This window comes from Heterocephalus glaber, unplaced genomic scaffold (genome assembly GCF_053883595.1).
Source record: "Heterocephalus glaber isolate CG9 unplaced genomic scaffold, H.glaber_assembly_v1.0 deba00001556, whole genome shotgun sequence".
Classification (NCBI taxonomy): domain Eukaryota; kingdom Metazoa; phylum Chordata; class Mammalia; order Rodentia; family Bathyergidae; genus Heterocephalus; species Heterocephalus glaber.
In genome coordinates, this window is record NW_028258347.1 from 2240822 (window position 1) to 2264904 (window position 24083).

The 24083-nt window shown below is 47.2% G+C and overlaps 1 long non-coding RNA gene across 1 annotated transcript; it reads right to left on the reverse strand.

Moving 5' to 3' along the window:
- Positions 1 to 265: 265 nt before the first annotated feature.
- LOC101723961 (uncharacterized) lies at positions 266 to 4649 on the reverse strand. The gene is made up of 3 exons (XR_015442963.1): positions 4076 to 4649; positions 3060 to 3130; positions 266 to 1089 (listed from the first exon to the last, which is right to left on the reverse strand). It is a non-coding gene; the product is annotated as an uncharacterized LOC101723961 (long non-coding RNA).
- Between the last annotated feature and the right edge of the window lie 19434 nt (positions 4650 to 24083).

The following is a 24083-nucleotide window of genomic DNA, read 5'->3' on the forward strand; positions in this document are numbered from 1 at the left end:
CTGCCTGGTTAAATTACACCCCAGCCAGAAGATTAATGTGCAGTGATGAAGAGTCATGGAAATATATCCAGTATGCTCACATATATTTTAGGTGAAGACCAGATGCCGAAGCAGTGTATAAAGTAATTATGCTATTCTTAAAAATATTAGTGCATATATAAATATGTGGATATTTAAAAATTCTGAAAGGTTGTGCCAAAAATGTTTGCAGTAGTTATTTTGGGATGATGGGATTCTAGGCATTTAGAATAAGTTTGCTTAACTTAATTTTTTTATTTTTCAGTAAGGAATGGGTTATTAATATAATAATAAAAATTAAGTTAACTTTCAAAGGGGAAATGGAGTTACTTCTTCCCTTTTCATGGTCCTTGCAGCGGCTCTCAGTTCCCGGGAGAGGGTGTCCTCAGTTCGCAGGACATGGTCGATCCTGAGCATTTCCCCTGGAACCTGGAGTTGAGCCCTGATGGGTAGAGCCCAGAGAGGGGCACTTGGACTGGAAGATCACACAGCGCAGGCCCCAGGGCTGGCACTGTGCATGGTCAAAGCCACTGTGGTTGGGATATGGGGGAGCAGAGAGGTCCTAACCCCTGCAGGGAGGGAGCAGGAGCAGAGGGAGATTCCAGAGAGCAGCAGGGCTGAGAGACCTTGGCAGCCCAGCAATCGGTGCCTAGCTGCCGTGGAGCCTCCAGTTCTGCGCCTACATCACTTCTGGCTTTTTGAACATCTAGGAAACTTTTATTTTTTAAACAAAAATTCCCATCTCCTGGCAGATTGAAGTGAGTTTCTATTCACTGAGCCTTGATGGAGACAGATGTGTATAACCTGAAACGACCAGCAGTGGAGGACACCAGTATAGACTGGACATGGACCCGCAGACTTGGCAGGAGGCTGGCCAGTGTTTCTGCAGTCTTAGACTCTTCCTGGGCTATAACAAAATACACAAGAAGAGATGGTTTGTAAACAACAGAAATTTATTTCTCACAATCTGGATGATGGGAGTCCAAGGCCACGGAGGGCAGAGTTGGTGCTGGTGAGTGTTGTTCTCTGCCTCCAAGATGGTGCCATGTCGCTGTGCTCCCACTTGGAAGGCTGTGGGCAAAGGGAGGAATTCGCTCCCTGCAGTCCTTTCTTGAAGCTATCTATCCCCTCCCATCACTTCCTAGAGGCCCTGACTCTCAGCACTGTGGTGTTGGAGACTGAGTTGTAGGAGGAATTTTGGAGGAACACAAACATTCAAACTGCAGCCAGCATGAAGCTGGGATTTAACTCTTCCAATCATGGCCACAAAGACAGAGAAAGTGGTACAGCAGTTCTCATTCAAGAACCAGGTGGAATAAAAGAGAAGTAAAATGTTTCTACCAAGGCAGATGCAATTCCTAATCATATCTACTCAGAAATGTGGCTTTGTGGATTTTCTTAAAAGACTTTTGAAGGTGAAGAATTCTACAGTGCAGCTCTCATATTCAATATTCTGGATTCTGTTGTGCAGAACTTAGTCTAATGTGTTTGACAGCCTCGGTGAGAAAAGCACTATGTAAGTGCATCGTCAATATAATAACACAAATTGAATTAGGATGCTCATTCTGTTCCGCAGTTTCTCTCCCGAGCTGATTATGTCTGAAACGGCTCTTATTAGACGCTCCCTCATTATGAGGAACGCACTGTTCTCTTCCAGCCCTCTGTCAAGCGCCACCTGTTTGGCACTTTGTACTCCTCTTATTTAGTTATGTTTTAAGTTTTAAAGCTCAGGGTCACGGCATTAGAGTTGTAGTATGTGGCTCCCCCGAGTTTCTCTGAAGTTACGGTTACATTTGGACGTGTAATGGTGATGGTTTGCCTCTGTGACTGTCCCATGTGATGACCCAACAAATGACATTTTCCTAACAACCTTCTCCCAGTTGCCTCATTTATATTTCATTATAATAAAGCAGGAAGGGCTGTGAGCTATGTCCTAAGTCATTGCCAGTCAAGTGTCTAAATTATGTTGCTGAGGAAAGGTTTTATAAAAATATTATTTTTAACAGACATTATTTTGTAGAACAGTTTTGGAATTACAGAAAAACTGTGCAGACAGTCCAGGGAGCTCCTCTGTATCTTTCCTCCAGCCTCTGCTCCCAGCTTCCCGGTAGCAGTACCTTACACCCACGTGGCGCCCTGCTCACAATTAATGGTAGAGCGCTGGTACACTATTATGAGCTGAAGCCCATGGTTTGTGCGGTCTCATCAGTTTCTACCTCTTGCCCCTTTTCTGTCCCAGGATCCTCTTCAGGGCACCAGCAGCTGCTGTGTCCCTGGAGGCCCCTCTTGGCTGTGTAAATGAAACCCGAGTGAATGAGAACTTCCAGCAGCAAACTAGGGCCAGGGGCAGCCTGTGGTGTTCGCCCTGCTGTGGATGCCTTGTCTGGGCTGTCCGCGCTCCCAGCCCTCACACGTCTCTTTCACACCCAGCCCAGTGCCCAAACCCTTGCTTTGCTCAAACTTTTTGTGAGTTGGAAAGTTCTGGATGATTTCTTCGGCCTCAGTTCTAGTTTCTAGTTTGCAGGCTGCTGACGTGGCCAGATGGAGCCATAGGATGCTGGAAGAGCCCAGGCATCTGGGGGCCACTGTCCTTCCCGGCTGAGGGCTTGGTGAGCTCCCCTGGACCCAGGGCCCGGTCTCCCTGGGCAGGGCTGGATAGACCGGATGTGGAGTCCTGGCAACGTCGACCTGTGAGCTCCACGGTCAGGGAGCAAGAACTGTTCAGCCGGCAACATGGGGATCAAACTGGACAACTCAGAGTTCCTGAGAAAAAGCCTAGGCAAGGGAGGCAGCACGCCCAGGGGAAGAGGGCCCATGAGGTCATGAGGCCCCGAGTCTCCTCCCCTGAGGAACCAAACCCCCAAATAGACATCGGATGACAAAGGAGGCATTCGAGGCAGTAGGAGAGTAGGTGCCAGGAGGCACCAGAGAGACCTGGCTCATTACGCCCAGCCCTAGGAACTCGGACCTCGGGGGCCATGGGCGATGTGGGCCCCAAGCTGACGCCCTGCTGTGACCTACTTTCTCTGGTGCAGGCTCACCTGTCAGTGTTCCCAGGTCTGCGGATAACTGTGCTCACCTCATCTTCACCCTCCAGTACACAGCCTCGTTCCTGTGGGAGTGCAGGAGATTCAAAAGCACGCCTGCCTGTCCCTGGTCAAGCTGGCCAGAGTCGTGAGGAAGGCTGCGAAGACCTCACCCTCCTCCACTCAGCGCCTTTGCTTTGCACAGCATGGGGAAGTCCAGGTTGTTTGGAGAGGTTTGACCTTTACCTCCAAAAGTTCACCTTACAAAAGTCCAATTAACGCAATCAAAATTATGTCATGGCTGAAAAATGTACCCCACCCCAAAATGTTTCCTCGGCCAACTCTGCTTGCTCAGAGTTCTTTTTTAACCGACTTTAGGGATTTTGTCTGAGGTCAGTGTGGGTAGGACGCTGCTATGCTGGGCTTCCTCTCCTCAGAATGAGTCACCAGTAATTATATAAGCAAAGGTACCGGCCTAAGAATTTTACATACATTTACTCATTTAATCTTCACCTCAACTCTTTAAAGAAGGTACAGTCACCCTCCCCTTTTTGTATACAATGACACTGAGGCTTAGAGAGGTTAAATAATTGACCAGAGTCTGTGCAGCTCTTAGGTAGGACTTGAAGTGCAATCCGCTGGATAGTAGAGCCCTCCATGGAATCTGGTGTCTGCCCTCCCTGGGACCAAGTGCTTTCTGTCCTTGGAGAGCTGGCATTGCTGACAGCTTGCCTGGCTCTCCCTGAGTTTAGGTTTCCTGTTGGTGTGCTCAGCCTGCCTGTAGACAAACGACTGAAAAGCATCCCTCCAAGGTGAGTGCTGAGGAAATAAGCTACAGGGTGCCACACACTGGAGCCACAGAACCCCAGCCCTGAATGTCTCACTTCCCAGCACCTGCCTGGTCAGGCTGGCTGTGTCTAGCCATTCCACCTGAACGGCACCCTCAGGATGATATTTCTCCCTAGGACCGACGCGCTTCTGTCTTTCCCAGTGTTCAGGACTCTTCCTGTCCTCCAGACAACCAAACCTACCGGGTTGCAGGCAGTGAAGGTGGTGCAGCGGTGGAGGCTATTCCCAAGCACGGCCGGCAGATGGTGACCATCCCGGTCCTCCAGGGACAGTGCCTCTCTGCTCAGTCCTCTTCTCTGGCTTCCATGCCCTGCCTGCCCTGTTACGTAGCTGCCCGACAGGCTCTCGCAGGTGCTGTGATGAAAGTCTGCCCTGTATCTGGGAGCCCCGTTTCCCAGGCAGCTCTGCTCCCCGGGCTCCTGAGTCTGTCTCTTAGAGAGGCAGAGGTGGAGGCTGGCTCCAAAGCACAGAGCTCCTCATGCCAAGCCCATCTGTCCTGCTGCGTCTTTCTTAAGAATCCCACCTGCACAGAAGGACCGGCGTGAAGGCTGAAGCACCCGGCTGCCTGCGTGCCGGTCCTCTTCCCGCCCCGCGGGGCCCTGCTGCTCCAGCCCAGGCCGATCCTCTTTTCTCAGCCCCTGGCAATGAGTGCATAGGCAGGCGAGTCAGTGTCAGCCCGCGGACCTTCTCTTCCTAGAAAGCGGAAGTGGCCCCTTTTCCTTTGCTGGATGCCATTTGTCTGCACGTGACCTCTGAAACCACATGGCCTTTTCAAGGTCAGGAGAGGAGGCATTGATCCACGTTGCAAAAGCCAGAGTACGCCGGAGAGAAGCACCTGGCTCTCTGACTGCGGCACTGCCTTGGGGAAGCCCTGCCTTGATTTTCTGGCTGCAGTGATGGTGATCATAGTTGTTTTCACTAATAACGACAGCAGCTCACACTTCTCTGGAGCCTGTTGTGAGCCAAACGTGCTTGATTACTATGTGCGATTATGAATGTCTGAGTTGTGGAAGCCGCACGTTTGAGCGGGGTGTTGTGCTGTTTGCAGCTGGACGTGTCCTAGCCGACACACTCTCCACTCTGGTTCTTGTTCCCCGAGCCTCACAGATCCCAGAGAGGCCTTGTAGCGGGGCAGGCCAGAGCCCGCACCCCACAGGCGCAGGACCCCTCGCATCAGGTGCACCCTGCCTTCCAAGCCTCCTGCAGTGAAATTCCCTTCCCACACAAGCGCCTTGGTTCTGTCAGCAGAGGTTGCGGCCAGCCAGAGATGAACATGGCCTTCATTTGCAGCTGCTGAGCTCGGAGTCAGGCAGACCTCAAGGAGCGGCATGCACGGGCTACTGAGGACCATCTCTTACAAAACGTTTGGGGATGGGAGCCAGAAGGGAGGTGGGGATGCTTCCAACACCCCTCCATCCTCCCAGCCCACCCTGCGAGCCCTGCAAGTCAGCCAGGTTTCTCCAGCAGCCCAGGCTTCTCTGCAGACTCCTAGTTACCCCGTCACAGAGAACGCTGGCCTGGACACGCCTGCCCAAAGCAATCATTTTCCTGCTCACACGTTCTCCTTGATGGTACCCCACACATCGGCGGTCCCGAAATAAACACATCGCCGAAGAGCTCTCTCTGTGCACGAAGAGTATGCAGAGATCGGGCGTGTTCAGGGTGGTATGGCCGTAGACAGCGGAAGAGTATACAGAGGTAACTCACAGAGATGATCACAAAGCCTTACTCATGGCCTGCTCTCCGTATCACCAGCTCCAGGTCCCAGGAATACACTTTTATCCTACTCTGCTTTCTGCCCTCATTCAACTCTCGCCGAGTACTCTCCCCTCACTGCTTTGGACTGTATCAGAACTAGTAGTGTTTTCTTTCATTGCTATCGAATATTTCTCACATTTCCTTAATGATTATGACTACTGTTGGTCAACTTTTACAAGCTACATTTCGATTTTCATGTACGTTGTTTCATGTGATGCTTGCAGCCTCGGATTTCACCACTGAAATGAGAATGTGGAGGCTCGGACTTGCCCAAGATGACTCAGATAAAAGCTGGGGGGGGGCAGGTCCTTGGGACGGGGCCCTTTCTGCTCCCCAGGGATTGCAGAGGGGGCACAGGGCCACGTGTGGAGGTCAAAGAACACAAATATGCTCAGGGTGCTGGAATCACTGTCGGGAAGAGATCTATGGAATCAGCCATGAGTAACTTGGTCTTCTACCCTCAAAGCAGACTTGGGTGGCTCGAGGCAAGTTGCTTATGCAGGTCACTAAGCTCAGTCTCCTCATCTGCAGGTGCAGTTCCCTACACACCCACCTCACACATCCCTGCTTCATCAGAATGATGCTTGTCACCTAATAAGCACCTTATTAAAATCTGCTCTTTTCATTTCTACCCCATAAGAAGACTTAGGCGTTTTGTTTCCTCTCTTTTTGGGAAAGTTTGGGATAATCAATGTGTACAGATCGCAGAGCCAGTGCCAGAATAGCCCCCAGGACCACCTAACGGAGGCTGGCAATAAAGTGAATCTTGAGCTAAAACAAAAACTGCAATATTCAGCTCTGCTCACTGTTTAAAGAGTTCCTTTAAAGAGTTTAGTAAAGAGGATCCGCAGGATTCTTGAGTATTATAAACACGTCTTCCAATGCAATATTTTAACGAGGTAAGTAGAACGTAGCAAGCCCTTGGATTAATCTTCCTTTAAACTACCCGTGAGCTCAAGAGGCAGAGAAAAATATCCCGGGAAAGCTGTTATTGGACCCATGGGTCAAATGCGAGGAAACGCTGGCGCTGGTTCCTGACTACCACTGGGGCTGGCTTTCAATCTCCAAATCCCAGGGCAGGAACGCCCCTGGGCCAGGCGGGGCTGGGGTGACTGTGCCCACTGTGGGGGTTCTCAGCCTGGGGAGGGCGAGGCTTTGCTGCTAAAGTCCCCTGGTGTCCTGGGGCCCTCAGAGCTCCTGGTTTATCTTTAACGCCTGGACGGAGGCCTGGCATGGTCTGCCTGCCTCAGAGTGGGGGCAGCTGGCCTCGGGCATGGTTTCCAGCTCAGGTGTGCTGGTCTGGCATTGTCACCCTCTCCTGGGCGTGGCCACTTTTGTTGCTGGGCCACTTTCGGGAACCTGTGCTTGTGCATCCAGTTTTAATGTTTAGTTCCCAAACTGTGTCCTTTGAAGAACTCCTTTAAAATTTGCAGGATCATGGTTGTACTTTCTTTTTCTTTTTCTTTTTCAAAAAGCCTTTCTTAGCAAGCTCTTTTGCTGGGCAAATCAGGAGTGAGGGTGACCTTTCAGGGTGGGATTCTGCTGCTCCTCAGCCCCAGATGGGTCACATGCTCCTGTGCACTGGGCAATGCCACTTTCTTCTGACTTCGTGGTCTTGTTGAAGCACAAATCCTGCAACTTTAAGACACCAATCTTTGCCTTGTTTCACAAGAGGCAGGCTTCAGAGTTGGAGCTTACCAATATTTTACTGGTTGTCATCAAGCTGTAACTATGACGGGGTGCGTAAGGGAGGGAGAAGCCAATAGTTGCAAGCACGTACCCTGTGCCAGGCCCTGTGCTAGACTCCTAAGGTAAAGCCATAAATAAGACACAGTGGGAATGCAGACCTTCACCATAGTCACTGCAACCAGGTGTTCCAGGGCTGTGCACGAAGGATGCTTAGGTTCAATGGCAACATCCCAAGAGCATCGTTAGCATTCTGAGAGGAGCATTCATTCGGAAAGAGCATCCCATGAAACGTAAAATGGAGCATGGACCTTCCAAGATGATTAAGTATCAGCCAGGGTGGAAGTCTGAGGAAAGGCATCCGGATGGAGAAGCAGGACTTGTGGAAGCCAGGCGGCCTGCACTCACTCAAGATGCTCCAAAAATTTTGACTTCAGTGAAGCTTAAGTTTAGGGAAGGAAGGTTTGAGAAGGTTTGAGAAGTTTTGAGAAGGAAGCGGATCCGAGAGGGCTTTGCATTTTTGTCAAGCAATCTGACTGCATCTTGAAAGCAGAGGGAGATGTGTGTGTGTGTGTGTGTGTGTGTGTGTGTGTGTGTGTGTTTTCCTCCTTACAGAAACGAATGACAGGATCCATGTGCATTTCTGAGAACTCACCTAGGCAGTACACAGCAGCACCAGGCCAGGGTAGATGTGAGCATCTGGGAGGGGCAGCCACCGTCATTGTCATTTTATATAAATGCCAGTGTGTGAAGGAAGTAGAAGCTGAGAAAGGTGGAACTAAAAAAATACCCTGACTTTGCTTCCCATTGGCTTTTTTTTTTATTAAGTAAAAGTACATGTAAAGACACCTATTCGTTAGTCCTATCCAACATTACAGTCTTCATTAAAATTAAATAAATCAATTAACTTTCTCCAGGCCACTACTGAGATTCCTGCTGGTGGGCTCTGTCTATCCAGACACAATCTAATAAAATGTAGACCTTGACAGAATTTCCTGGGAATGCGTCTGGCAAAGAAATGAGAGTTCTTGGACATACTGAAAATGTAGAGCCAAAATACATTCATATATCCAGTTAGCATTCATCCATCCACCCCTCCCTCCCTCTCTGTCCTGCCCACTGAGATATAGTATGAGACACAAACACACTCAGTTTCTATGCAGAGAGCTCACTGCCCATGCCGGGAGACAGATGAATCAATGGATGTGCAAACACATAAGGGCAAGACTATGTGGGGACATAGTGCATTACAAAAATAGACTTTCTGGTTAAATAGACATAGAATTTGTCTGGTCAGCATGGTGAAAGAGAAAAGGTAAAATATTTGGAATAAAAACAGGGTAGGGGCTGGGGATTTAGCACAGTGGTTCCACCGCCTGCTTCAAAAGTGCAAGGTCCCGAGTTTGATCCCTGGTACCAAAATAAATAAATAAATAAATAAATAAATAAATAAATAAATAAATAAATAAAATGAGGGTTTAAGTTGCAGATGGAGTTTACTATCTAGGTAATCTTGATCATGTTATTTGAACACACTGACATGTAAATTCAAAAATACACACACACACACAAGATGTGATCAAAAGATAGGGTGAATGCTTAAAAATGTATTGCAATAAGACACACCACCCTCAATCCCCCTCAGAAATCCCCCTCACTTCAAGCGCACTTGAGTTCCTAACTTGATTCACATATTTACCTTTCATGGTCATCCTGACTTTGAGGAAGAGCCAGATCTGGTGCCAGATCTGGTGAATGAGGTGGATGAGGACACAGCGTCACGTTTTTATGAGGGGCCTTTTGGTCAGATGGCACCAGGCAGCAGAATTCACCATATTTTTGTCACATCTTGTAAAAACGACTTCCAGAACTGCTTCAGAAAGTGACAAGAACAATGAGATGAAATGAGGGGATGGATTTTGAGGAGGATTCATGGCAATGTGTCTTTTACTACAAAAACAATTAAAACTTTCACTGAATATTGTGATCATCCCTTGTACAGAAGAGAAATGATCGTATCTCACCTAAAACTATGACTTCAGGAGGTTGGCTGCATAATGGTGAGTTCATAAAACCCAGCAGCATTCATAGACACCTTTTCAGAAGCAGTCACCGGCAGCCCCAGGTGGCCACGAGCCCTCTTACTGGATCAGCCAAGAGCGCGAGCCTCAGGCACCTTTCTGGCTGTCTGTAGCCAGCTGCTTTGTGGGGAGGCCTTCTTTGTGAAGGGCAGTCTTGATTTTATGTCCCGTGCATGTAGAGAACACTCATACTTGGTGGCTGTTACATGCCTGCTGCCTGTGGTGGCATCCAGGAGGGGCCCTGGCTTTGTCCCCAGGAGGACAGTGCTCACATGTCCACCAGACTGATGTGCCCCTTGCTGCTTTTGCTGCGAATAATAGTTTTTTTTCCTGACCCAAGAGACTCAGGTCTTCTTCAAGTATTCATGAAACAGTGTGTATGGGCTGACCTACTGGCTTGCAACGAGTGTAAAATCTCAGATCTGTAGGATTCTGAAAACTACGAGACTTACTCAATATCCATGTTAGCCCCTTCCTGGTTACCATAACTGAATACCACAGGCCGAGTAATTTATGGAGAACAGAGACTTGCTTCGCTCAGGGTTCTGCAGGCTGAGCAGTTCCTCACAATGTGGTGAAGGGCAGCCAATGGTCAGAACAATTAGCTTTCATATAGAAGCCATTCCTGAGCTAACCTGTAAATCCACTAATCCATTGATCCATGGACCACTCAGGAACCTGGCAGTGCCAAAGACCACAGACTTGTGACTCTAGATATTATCTTTCCAACACAGAATTCTGGGAGACCCACTTAAACCACACCCACCGTGCTATAGAAAAAAAGAGATCTTTCTGTCCACAGCAACAAAGGAGGAACTATGGGAAGGTAATTTGTAAAAAAGAAAAAAAAGCACTGTGGACCTATGTGAAGAAAAATGCAATATTTTGTGAAGATTACTAAAGAGACTTGAACAAATAGAGAACAGTGCAGTAGCCTCATGTAGGAGGATTAGGGAAAGATCTTTGCAAAGGGGCACGGGACCAAGAGAGAGGAGGGAGACAAAGAATGAAGATGTGGTGGGTACAGGAGTGTGATTAGCGTGCACCGCAAGCGTGGGCTAATGAAGACGAGAGCCACGTGCACTGCTAAATTAGCTGATTGTGATGTTTGGGTGAGTGGAAGAATGACCTCAGACTGTGCCTCCCAGGCGTCATGGAAATAAAAAGTTAAGAGAAAAACAATCGATTCTTCCTAAATGTTTTTAATGCAACTCCAATCAAAACCCAGACCGGATATTTGGAAACACCATGTCTTAATTCTAAAGCCAGTGGTGAAGAATATTTCAAGAAGCCTGTCCATGAAATTCAGCAAACCGAAGGCAGGTGAGTGGCACTGTGGTGCATGTGTGGGTGGCAGCAGAGCCAAGGGGTCGCTCTGGGGCTCTGCCCTCAGGAGGACCCAAGCTTGGGCCCTGGCTATGTCCTGTGAGCGGAGCCCTCGGCGTTTGGTGCAAGCTGCCAGAGTTGCAAGGTGTGGTCAGGATCGAAGCTCCTAGCCGCCCGCTTGGCACTCGGCACTCGGGTAGAGTTGACTGTGACTAGTGTTAGCTGATATTAAGGCGAATCACAAAGCAATTTGGAAAAGGCACAAAGACTCAGATAATTGAATCAGCATCTGTCCACCATCTTTGACCCATCTGTCTACATCTGCTCCTGTGGAAAATATAATTTGCAACAAAAGGAAATCTCACAGATAACTAGAGAGGGTGCGTGCATACGCGAGGATCTATGCACATGGATGCACACATGTGTATGTCGAGTCACACACATTATACATATTTATATTGACACAAATATTTATAATAAAGGAAATATCACAGGTGAATGAGAAAGGAAATATACATGCATATGTGTATAACCTTGTATGTATATAGTATTTTTACACACACACGTATAATAAAGTGTCAGCTTCAAAACATTGACAGTGTCACACTCCATGAAAAGACAGCCTTCATAAACACTGATGATGCAGAATAAAATTCCTTACACTGCACTAAACCTTATTAGATATATAATTCTACCCACTAGGAAATACTTTGTGCAGAATTCCCACTGAATAAGCTCTTCTTTCCTTTTTAAAATTCTTTTTTATTTTTTTGGCTGCCAAAATCAAATATACGTTCTGGGGCAAAGGTTAATCACATCCCCGTAAGGGGAAAACCCTCTAAATCTGATTGCAAGCGTTTGGGGGGGAAAGTTGTAAATATGTACTTCATTCTGAATTAAATTTGAGGTTATTTTAATTATAAAAGCATTAATGACAGCAGGAGACTTAATGAAATAGTGGACCGTGAAATCAGTGTTATCGTTTTAATACATAACAGAATATGACAAACTCTATAAGATTCCTGTTCTCTTTCTTGTCTATTACAATTTCCTTCTATTAGTTTCTACAAATAGAAAATTACATATAAAATTGAGTTTAACCAAATCTCTGTTAAAATCAGGCAATCTGATTTGGTATTATATAACCACAGTGAAATTTCATTTAATTTAGAAAGGGTTTCTCCCAGTGCCCTGAATACTAACTACTTTTCTAACAACATATACATAGCTCAGGGTTTGACAGGGAATAATCCTCATGCTCAACAATAGATCAAGATTTGAATGGAAAGAATGAAGACAGATAGAGTTGGAGAGCCTGACCCGAGCTTGGCGGGGAGAGATTTCAAAAGCGCTTCTTGAAATGGCCTGAAAGTGTTCACCCTCGCTCATCCTCCTGGCAGGCGCTCTTTCCAAGAACAAGTTGGTGAGTCGGGGATCAGGCCTGCTGGTCGGCCTGTCAGCCTTGCCGTGCGTCTAGCAGGAAACCTCTGCCTGCCTGCCTGACCTCACACAGGGTCAGCTGCACTGCTGGGGCAGGTGGTTGATTGTTCCAGGTCTGCTTCGTCTTTCACAAGGATGACAGCTGCTTCACAATATAACATTTTCTAGGAGGGGACTATTTATTCCCAAGGGCTGAACTAGGTGAGAGGGGACCCTTGAGGGATGAGTCCCCAGGGTGCTGAGAATGTTCTTGACTGAAGATCAATCAATCCGTATAATTACAATATGTGCATTTTTAATCTACACATATTATACCACCTAAGTTTTTTCTTTTTTTTAAAGCAATTGCCTTCACAGTTGCCTGAAATAATATAAAAATCTCAAATAGAGGCCAGCCATGGTGGCACACGCACATAGTCCCAGGCGCTCAGGAGGGTGAAGCAGGACGATCAAGAATTCAAGGCTGGCCTGGGCAACATATCAAGATCCTGTCTCAAAAACTGAAAACAAGGAAGTAAGTAAATAAAGAAAGGACTGGGGGTGTAGCTCTGTGGATACCACTTGTCTAGAGTGCACAAGGCCCTGGGTTCAATTCCCAGCACTACAAAAATAAAAGGCAAAAATTTCTATATCAGTATTTTAATGGAAATTTCTAGGTTTGGCTTTGTCTTACACAAGCTAAGATAAGATCAAAAGGAAATGGCAGGAGTCCTACCTCTTCAATATGGGCAGCCCACTCTGACTTGTCCAATTCTGTCTCCTAGGGTCCACCCAACAGAAGCACCTTGCAATCCTCAGGAATCCTGAAGGGAGGCCTAAGAGTGCCTCGGCTGCTGACCCTGTGTTCGTGAACTTGGAGTTTACTACTCTCCACCAGAATCCAACTTGTATAACTTCTTTGCATCAGTGTCACGCTGGGGAGAAATGTGGAGAAATGCAGATCAATAAAAGCTGCACCAACACAATGAGAATCCATTGGTTTCAGCCCAAGGTTTATGATGACCTTGGGCACCCTCTATAAAACAAAGCTCAAACATCTGCCCTGATGGGTTTGTAATAGGATCGAATAGGACAGTGTGTGTGCACGTTTTTCTCGTGCCATATGCAGCACTGCCAGAGACTGTGGTAACATAAGTTATTTAGTGTAGACCATGGTTTCCACTTGGGAGTGAGGAGTAACTACGGCTGTAAAGACACTTTTAGATCTGTGCCTGGAGAGTGGAATTTACCACAACATCCAAGGCAGAGGAGTGCAGACCTGTGTTTGCCCACTTCCAGCCACTTCACTAGGAGCTTTCAAAGGCAGCCTGACTTAGCTGGGCCTAAAGTGCGGATGCCCAGTCACAGTGCCAGCCTGCGGGCAGGACAGACTCCATGCCTTCCAGACGACTGTCTGAAAGAATTCTGTATTTGTCCTCACTTTGTCCTGCTGGGAATTTCCCAGCTAACCAACCAAAGTTGAATTGTGATAGCAGCATTTAGGTCATCTGAAGTATCCTGGAGCAAGGCTGTGCAGAAAATATGAAATGAGTTTAAAGTTTTAAGCTGCACCGCTAATGGACAGGGGTCAATGGGGTCTGTTAAGGAGCTGGGTCAGGGTAGAGTGACTTTTGCTGGAATGCTCTGCTAGAGTCAGACCCTTAATTTAGAGATGGGTTTGTGTCCTGGGTCAAGAGGACATTCCCTGGGGGAAGGTGGTGCCCAGCAGGGCTGTCTCGGGAATCCTGGGGACCCCCTTCTCCGTTTAATTCAAATGATGCTTCAAAAACATTCCAGTTCAACCCTGCAGGAATTCTGAAATATGCCTCAAAGGCTTTGTGAGGTTACATACCCCAGAGGGAGTTGGAAACTAAATTGAATTCCTCAGCTTTACAATTTCTTTCCCCAGCTGGAGCTCAGACATTACATTATTTAATGCATTTTGCTGTAGTAGCCCCTTTCCCGTTCTTACGTCCCAGATAAGCCATAACTAATACTTAAGGAATTACAAAAGCAGAGAATAGACAGCTTAAAATAAACATAAAGAGGCTTGCAAAATTCATGGAAAATAACAACTCTCTTCCAAGGAATACGGACCCTAAATATGCCGAGACCGGGCTTCTAAATCTTTCTGGGAAGCCGGCGGTAAGCAAGTCAGTTGTGCTGTTGTCCCGCCGGCCCACCAGAGGGCCATGCCAGCCCTTGCAAGCCTCGTGGAGGTCCATGCCTTGTAAGAAGGGCGCCCTCAGCAAAGCAGCGACCCAGCTGTCCCTGCTGCATTCGCCACTTCCCCACATCTTTCGGAAGCTGCAGCTCTGGAGCTGCTGCAGGTGCAAATCACAGGGACAGAGAGGTGGAGCAGGCGGCGTCTGGAGGGGCAGCCTGCTCCCCCTGGATGGGGTGGGCATCCTTAGGAGAGAGACCTGGGTGTGACAGGATGCAAAAGTTGCCAGCAGAGGGCTCTGGCCAGGTGGGGCTCCAGGGAAGAGGTCTCCAGCGGTGGAAGTCAGCAGGTGACTCTCTGTCTGATGCCTGGGTCACAGAGTTCATGTCCCATTGCTTGTCTTAGACATCGATTTAGTGGACAGAACTACCGCCCCTACCCACTTTTATTTTTCTGGTACTGAGGATTGAACCCAGGGTCTTCACACTGAGCCACATCCCCAGCCCTTTTTATTTTTTATTTTGAGACAGGGTCTCCCTAAGTTGCTAAATTGCCCAGCTCGGCTGGAACTGTCATCCCTCCTGCCTCAGCTTCCCAGAGTGCTGGGATTACATCCACACACATGAGCGCACAATCACGTGCCAGGCTTGAACTGCCTCTTTAAAGGCAGAAGGCCCTGCAGGAGAGGCAGCCCTTGGAGTCCTGTGAGGCCTGCCCGGGTATGAATGGCTGCAGAGGGAAGGGTGCGTGCATGTGTGCGTGTGTGTGTGTGTGTGTGTGTGTGTGTGTGTGTGTGTCTTATGCAGGCCTTGCTGAGGGAGGCTGTGGGGGGTGCGCAGAATGCAGCACTTTGTGCTTTTGTCCTTGTGTCCCGCCGGGCTGCTGGTGGCTCACTTGTGCTGGAGGCTGCTCAGTTTTGCAGCCAGCGAAGTTCCAGGTGCCTGGGCCACCCGGGGATGCAGCTGGCATCCAAGGGCTTGGCATGTTCCCCTGCCCCTTGGCATAACAGTGTCCCCTTGTCCCCTAGGAGCCATTCTCAGCCCCGAGAACCCAGCTCCACCCTTCAGAGCCTAGTGAGCAAGGCCTGAAGGCCTTGCCGCCCCAGGGGCAGCCAGGGTCTAAGGCAACAGAGACACGAGGCCCTGGGCCTGTGGGTAGATGAGGCGGGGGGCAAAGATGCCAAGTGGTGGTCCTGAGCGTCTGACTGCTCTTCCCAGCACAGGCGCAAGTGGCCCAGCAGGGATGGGTCCGGAATCTGGGTCACAGGGCCAGCTGGCAGGGCGAAGCAGGGAGAACAGGCGGCAGATGATGTTCTTAGCCTGGCTAAGCAGGAGAGGAGGGTGAGCTGTGGAAGTGCTGGCCAGAAACCGTTAACACCAGGAAACACACCTAGGAGCCACGGAGGGAGAATGGCCCACTGTGCTCTCCCTGAGGAGCAGTGACGAGGATGCCCTCGAGGATGGTCTACACTGTCCCCCATCCTGCTGGAGGATCCAGCCCGTCCCTGGACTCTGCAGCACTGGGGCTTCTGTCCCCTCCCTCTCCCTGGCTTCTCCTCTGATCTGCCTGTCCCTTGCCTTCTCGTCCACCACAGTCTTCCTCTCTTCAGAGAGCAGAGAGAAAAGAAGGACGAGAAGGGAAGGATCTCAAGGCCTGAATTCCTTGTTCTGTGTATTCTCTAGTGTTATCCATTAATAGGAAATTGTCTCTGAAGATCTTTGCATTTTCTGTATGCACCATTGTTTTTAGCAAAAATAATGCTTCCAGTGCCCGACGAAACGTGACATGTACAGAGAACTAGGCTGGAAGGGCGCGGCTTCAGCAGGAGCAGGGACACTGGGTCCAGGTTCCCAACTCAGAGCGGTCCTCAGCACCCACACCCCCTCGCAGCCTTGGTGGGCAGCAGAATGAGCCGGTGTCCCCAGGAGCGCCGGTCAGCAATGGGCGCCTCTTGGCCTAGGACATTTCTGGTGGCAGCTGAGATCTTAATCAATTTCTAGAGATGAGACTGCTTCCCTGTCTGTACCAGTAACATTAAATAAATAAGCAGAAAGTCATTAGCTTTAGGCTACCTTGTTCTTTGATTTCCTACATAAAAACAAAACAAAACAAAACTCAGAATCTAACTGAGGGCATTTTATACCAAACAGCCAGTCACAGGCAGCCAACTGACCCCGAGACGCCTCATCCCACCTTATCCAAAAAAGCTGGGTGCCTGGCTCGGGCAGACTGGATGCCTTTCTGCGTTGCTCTGTGCCTGAGCCATGGCAGCTTCCTGTGCAGTCTGCTGGAGGAGCCCTCTGAGTCTTTTCCAGTCTGAATGCTGCCCGATTCATAAAGCAGTTTTCCTCAAGTAGATGCTGTTAAATTTGTTTCTTTCCACAGTATCTTCCCAGTTTTCCCTCTCCTGTCTTCTCATCCACGAATCTGCTTTCTTCTACCCAAGCTCAGAAGGGCAATGTGTTTGTGGCAGAGAAACACAGGGTGGTAGCAAGCAGCTGTGAAGTGTGAGCACAGTCTGCACATGCAGGAAAGGGTGGTGTGGGCCTCAGGCTCCCCCTGGCCCTGCTCCCCTGGTTATCAGCTTTTTAATGCCGTTGCTGCCCAGCGATTCCCTCTCATATCTGCAAGTGCCCCTCTCTTCTGTCCTTGTCATTTGCATGATAATCGCACCCCAGCCCTCTCATATTCTCTGCCACGGGTCCCTTGGCCTTGCCCCTCCTGTGCATGTGCATTTCTTACGTCGCTCACTTCCCTGGCACATACTCCTGTTATCTCTCCTCTTGAAAGATGCCATTCACTGATTCTTTCCCCCTTTCTATTCATCTTCCACAGTCCAGACAATTTCTTGACATGAAACATGGCTTTTACCCTGCTCTGCCATAAATGCTGGTCTTGGCTTCCCACTGTTTGGTCTAATGTTGGGGCCCTGTGACCTTGACCAAGACAACCCCCTGAGGTCCTGCTTTGGCTCTCAAACCTACTTGGAAATTGCCAGCATTTATGGAACATAGCTCCCCATCTCTGCTTGTTCCTGTCCTAGTTGGCTTTCAGGACAGAGGTCCAATGCTGCCTCTTCTGCAGAGCCCTATTCTGTCAACCAGGTGGAAATAAGGACCTGAATTCCTGGTTCATACATCTCTTACTGCATTCAGGGTTTTCAATGTTGCAGTTGTCACTGATAGATTTGTCTGTCCTCAATGACTAACAGAGTCCTTTGGAATTGAGAATATCTGTTGCTGCTGCTGTTATTGATGTTGCTGAAGTGTCCTTAGTGTAGATCTTGCTCTCCAGTGCATGAGAATGAGATGCTGTCAGGGCCTTGGTGGGCAGGAAGAGTGAAATTCGCTCAGCCTCTCCTGAGGTTGGCACCTCTCATGTGCCCTGAGAGGGGAGAGGGGCAGAGTGGCAGCCGGGGACCCTCCTGTCAGGGGCCTCTTCTGAAGCCTCCACGCTGAGAACGGTGGACTGGAGGCCTCCCTGGACTCCAAGGCAGATGTGAGGTCATCCGTGAAGACTTCGTGGAGCACTGGTAGAAACAGGAGTTACAGCAATGTCTTGACTACGGAGGAAGAGATGAAGGATGGACCACTGTGGTCTCCAAATGTGGCTCCAGCCTCCTCCTTTCTGTCCCGTGTCTCTGGCATTCCCTACACTGCCTCCAGGGTGACTCAGGTCAAGCGTGACCTGCTCTTCTAGCAGAAGCCACCAGTTCTCACTGGAAAGAATGGCTCCTGAGGTCTGGCTTCCGCAGTACCATTTCCTTCATGGTCTTTCCCCACCACACCTGCCTCCCTGCTATTCTTCAAGCATGCAGGCACCTATCTGCCCAGGACTTTTGCCCCGGCCCACTCTAGCTAACTCCTGGCCTCCTTCAGGCCTTTGCCTAGGAGCACCTCATTGTGGAGGCCCACCCCACCCATCACCCTGTTTGGAACTGCAGGCCACGAATGCTGGGCCTGCCACTCCTTGGGTCCCGCCCCCCGTTTCCTTTTTCTGTAGCAGTAACAGATAGCAGTAACTATACCATTGTATTTTTCATTATTTAATAGTTTGCTCTCTGCCTCTAAGGATGGGCTGTTTCCGTTTTGCTCTTTACTGATTCATTCCAAACCATTCTAGCGATAAAGCATGGACTATCGGTGTTTTCCGGACCCATCATTAGCTAAGTCGGCAGTTCCAGGATAGAAAGAAATGCAGCTCATCCAGCTCACTTCCCTTGGATCTGACTCCTGCTCGAGTACTGCTCTGGACTCCTTTGAGATGGCCCTTTCTGGAAGACGTCACTGGGATTGTAAGGAAGCTATTCGGAGGAGCTTTCATAAAGGCGAACTCCTTTCCAGAGTTTGGGCCTGTTTTCCCCTTGCTGTGTGTTGTTTGATGATTCTGTGTCTGGCTTCATGCCCTGCCCAGGTGGACAGGCAAATGCATCTGAACAGAGGAGGGAGGCGGATCAAGGGAGCCAACGTGGGCCCAGACATCGGAATTGGAAGGAGGGGTGAGAGCCACGAATGGATTTAAACAGCGTTGTCCACAGAGCCCATCTCCAATGTCAGGCTCAAAGAAGCAGGTGGAGGTGACTGTCGCCGCAGATTCCAGTGTGTGCTCACACCTCAGACTCAGAGTGAGAAGCACAAACACCGATTCCTTCAGTGTCACCGCAAGCCAGAGTGACACAGGATGAGAAAGGACCCCAGGACTGGAAGTGGGAAGGTTGAGCTACACACTGGCTGTGCACTTCTCCTGTGCACTCGAGCCTGTCAGCTGACACTTTCGAGGAAATCATGATGCACAGCCCAGCTTACAACGATACAGGAACGTCTTTGAGAAAACACTTAGTGCTCTCTAAATATCGGAATCACGTAGTCCTAGATTAAGGGATTTATTAGCCTCCAGAACAAAGACACTGAGACACATTTGAATTTCCATGAAACACTCAACATTATTCCACTTCCTCACACTAGGGAAGTGGATCCTTTGATGCTTATGTGTCTACATTTGTCACCTGGGAAATCCAGCCCTCAGCTTTCCTTCTTTCCACCAAGATTAAGAAACATAACTGGTAACTGGGAAAACACAGAACTGTGAATGAGAGGCAAGGACTCCAGAGCTCTCCAGTGTCTTCCAGCCCCAGACGTCCCAGACCAACAGACCTTCTCTTGCCATTGACCTCGCTTGTGCAGGATGATCAGTGTGAAGGCCTCTCTTCTAGGAAAGGTTGACACTGATGCCTCAAAGATCTTTACTACAGATCCAGGTTCTTTGCACTGGGTGTTAATTTCTGCTCAAATCCCTTTTGGCTGTCACACATGAGAAAGGGAGGACATGAAGTCCAGAGCATGACGTACGTCGTGAGAGGAAGAGGTGCTGGGCACACAAAGGGGCAGCGTCTTCTGGAGGAAGTGGAGACCCTGGAGAGCAGTTCCATCCCTGCAGTCTCCCTCCAGCTTCCAGGTGAACAACACTGCCGTCTGCCTCCACCCTGGCTCTTTCTAAGCACAGTGCAAGGGCTGAACAGCATGGGCTAGAGCAGCAATATGATTTCTTTTTCTTGTTTTCCTGGTGATTTTTTTCCCCTCACTCTATTTATTTATTTATTTATTTATTTATTTATTTATTTCATTTCATTTCATTAGTAAATGTTGTGATATATAGTACATGCATTTAAGGTCCATACTTCTTTTGGGCTTTTTGGTGCTGGTAGCCTCCCTGTTTCTGTCTCACCTTTTGTTAAATTTCTGGAATTTTATTATGATGTGTCATGGAGATGTTCTTTTCTGGTCATGACTACTTATGGTTCTATATGACTCTCGCACTTGAACATTGAATTTCTTCCCTAGATTTAGAAATTTTTCTGCTATAATTTTAGTGAATACATTTTTACACATTTTGAGTCATATTCTGATTTTTCCTTTATTCCTATAATTGTGAGGTTGGCTTTTGTGAATCATCTAGCAGCTGTTAGATCCAGCTTCATGGTGTCATTTCATTTTTACACTATCATTGAGTTTATAATCTACTATATCCACCTTGTCTTTTATTTTTGATATTCTGTCCTCATGTGGGTCAAGTCTGATACCCATGCTTTATTGAATTTTTCATATCATCTCTCTGATTGTTTTCTTTTCATTCTTTCCAATTATTTTCCCAAGTAGTCAATTATCTTCTATTGTCTTGCTTAACTCAATTAGTTTATTATTTTTTTCTTCTTTAAGTATGTCAAACATTTTATTGGTAAAACTCTTCACCTGTTTAATTAAATTAAATACCTTATTCTTTGTTTATATATTTCTTTTTTATCTCTTCAAAAATTTTGATGATTTAGTTTTTATTTCTTTGCCTATAGCTTCCTCTACTTCAGTGTCCATGAGATTAGCTTTTGGGGAGCTAGAGGTTTTGGGGAAATCTTGTTGCCTTGCTTCTACCATTTTTCTGCTGTGGGCTGAAGATCAGTTAGGATAGAGAAACTCTGTCACCCCTGTGGAGATCTCTTTAGTTAGGTTCTGTCTTCCTGTGATGTGTCCTGTAGTTTGGTTATGTTTTGGTGTTTATATCTTTCTGAAATCTATTTAGCATAATGTTTGAAGGTTTTCTTAGTATTCAACATTCATCTGGGAGCTTGATCCCCAACATCACTCAAAGAGGAGGAAAGGAACTGCAATTATGTTGGTGACACAATGAAAACCAGATATTGGCATATAATAAAAATCAATTAAAAGCAACAATAATGCCACTATTAATGTAGCAAAGAAGTCAGTAATAATAAGAGTCAAGACAAACCAGTTACTAATATACCTTAAGAACGCATAATAGCCACAAGTATACCATTCTTAACAATAAAAAGAGAGCTGCAATAATAATGTAGACACAAAGACAAACAAAATATTGACACAGTAAATATGTATTAAAAGCAGGAAGTATACTGCCATTAACAATAGAAAGGAATTCAACAATAATAGCACAGTCAATAGCTAAAAATGAATAAAGCTTAGTAATCATCATCATCATCATCATCATCATCATCATCATCATCATCTTGATAAATAGAGGAATGGGGCAGGGAAAAATAAAAGGAGTAAAATTTGAAAACTAAAGAAAAAAGATGAGAAAGAAGAGAGAAAAGTGAGATAAAAATCCAATTAAGGAATAAAAGAAAGGTAATAGAATTAGGTAAAAGCAACAGGAAAAAGACAATCAAAAGAAAAGAGAAATAAGAGAAAAGATTAAAAACAAAGCTCAAAAGATAAGAAAAAAAGAAGCAAAAACAAAAACAAAGACAGAGAAAGAAACAAAAAAAGAAATGAGGGCAAAAATCCTCTGTGTGTTTGAGTGAGAGGTTTCTTTCCAGGGTCTATGGTACTGGAACCCACCAGATACAGGTGAGAATCAGGAGCCACAACCAGGGCCTATTGTTTCCCTGCTCACTCTTTCCTGTGCAAATACTGAGCCCTGCCCTGCCTTTTCCTCTGGACTTGGTCAGTAAATGATGTGCTCTCTGCCTAGGGTGGTATTCACTCCATGGATTCTTAGTGCTTGTGCTCTGTGTGTGTCCCAAGTCACTGCTACCTCCAAACGGCTTTATGGCCTGTGAGTTTTTGAGGTCCCTCCCTTGCTCCAGAGGCCCCTCTGTCCCTATGCCCCAGGATGCATCAACTGTCCCAGCCAAGATGTATCCCTGATCACTTTAGCAGACGGGGAAAGCAAAAAGACCACTAAGTTCTGTTCTAGAAGTAGGCAGAAAGGAGGCCAAGCAATCTGCTGGACTTAATGTCAGCACTTTCAGACTCAGCTCCCTCAAAAAAACACAGGACTAGCCTGACCTCTCACCACAGAGGTGGGACCACTGTATCCTTAACAAACCTGAGCTCACTGCTGCTTATAACTTCTCAGAGGGTCTGTGACTAGCCTGTTCCTTCTCCATGACTGTCTTTTGTGGCTGCCTCTTACCCAGTCACTGTGGTAGGGTGACCCCAGAGACCCTGAAGTGTAGTTGTTCAGTGATTTCTGATTCCCAGGGTAGCTCAGTCTTAAACAATAAACCCCATCTCCAAATGGCTTCTGATTATATCACTCCCAAGTGTGGCAAGTACTGCATTGAATTTCTTCTTCAACTCTACCCTGCCATGCTGAAGGAGTTGCTTTCAGAGTAATACCCTGCATTGCACTTGCATCTTAAAATTCCATGACCTTTTCTTAGATCCAGCTCTGCCAGTGTTGCTTTTTCCTGGGGCTGGTGACCCTCTCCAAGCTTACCTTATGTTAGCAGAGACAGAACCTCCTCCCTGGGAGCCAGGGTTAGTGTTCCAGACTACTTCATGCTTGTTTCTGCATTATCTTCAATTTCTTCAGTTTTTCTGTGGCTTCTAGTTTTCCTGTCAGCTTTCTTGATTCTCACAACTCTACTTTTTCTCTTCACTAAGTTGTTTTCTAGGCATCTGGATTATAGATCCCAGAGAGGCTGCATTTTGCTGCCAGCCTTTACCTACCTGTTTTTAATCTCCTCCAGATATATGGTTTCTTCCATTTTTCTAGGTGTCTTACTTGCATATTGGAGGTCAAGTGCAATTTTCAAGATGATCACTTTTGGCCTGAGTGTCTTGACTGGGGTGAAATGCTTGTCTCAGGCAGCTGCCAACACTCAATCCCACCAAACATTTTAGTGCCATTTCCCCCTCCATTTGTACCAGCAAGGGACTCAGTTATGAACCATGAGGTTGGGTCTGAGGGGCTTGACCTCTGAAAGTACAACCAGAAGGACCTGGGCTTGTGGATACTGTCTGGGCAGCCCGAAAGCCTCAGGCTTGAGTCACTTGCTGCAAGAGAACTGGTCTTGGGGGCTCCACGCAAGCTTCTTTGGTCCCTGGTTTGTATTTTAGGTCTTAGATGTTCATTTTATTGTTTCCTTGGGGCTTGTCATTTTGAAATGCTATTTTCTTTTTAGTAACACTTTTGGGACCTGAATATGGAAGGTGGGTGGTATGGGAAAGAATGAAGAAGAATCAGTGGCAGTTGAGACAAAAAAAAGAAAAGATGAGAATTTCAATATGAGACTAAACTGTTCCACAAAATTCAACATTTTTGCTTCTTTTGAAGGCAAGTTTGTTGAATAGACACAAAGGTGATTCTGTGCTATTTTAAAGCTACTGAAGAAGTGTAGGAAGAAACTGTTTTGAATGTCAAAGGAAGGAAGGAATGAATGAAAACCAAGATTATAAGAACCATAAGTAATCATTGCTACTATAAGAAAATCAGTCCTGTGTGTTACAAAGCTCCTCCATGGCCCCAAGAGAAAAATTTAAGTGCTGGTTCTATGTGGCAGACTTTGAAAAGCAGCTCAGAACTGTCCACGAGGGCTACACCAAAGATGATGATAAATGTCCACAATTAAAGGTTCATGATGAAGCATTAATGATTACCTTCGTCAGTCTCCTTTGGCTCAAAAGATGAGATAAGCATCTGTCCAGAAGTCTAAAGAAAGCAGAAGCCAGGAGACAAGTATTCCTGTAATCCCAGCCACTCAGGAGGCTGAGGCTGCAGAATCGAAAGAACTTGAGCCCAGGGAAGAAACAGTAAGGCCCCTTTCCAAACAGAGAGAAATCTAAAGAAAATGAGATTGAGGTCAAAATAAAGTTGCACATTCAGAAAGCCATCAGAATTTTAAAATGAACATAATCTCTTTGGTCAGATTCAAATACGCAAGGTGTTACTCTTTCCCCACGTACGTAATGCACTGGGTCCTCTGTTTGAGTTTATTTA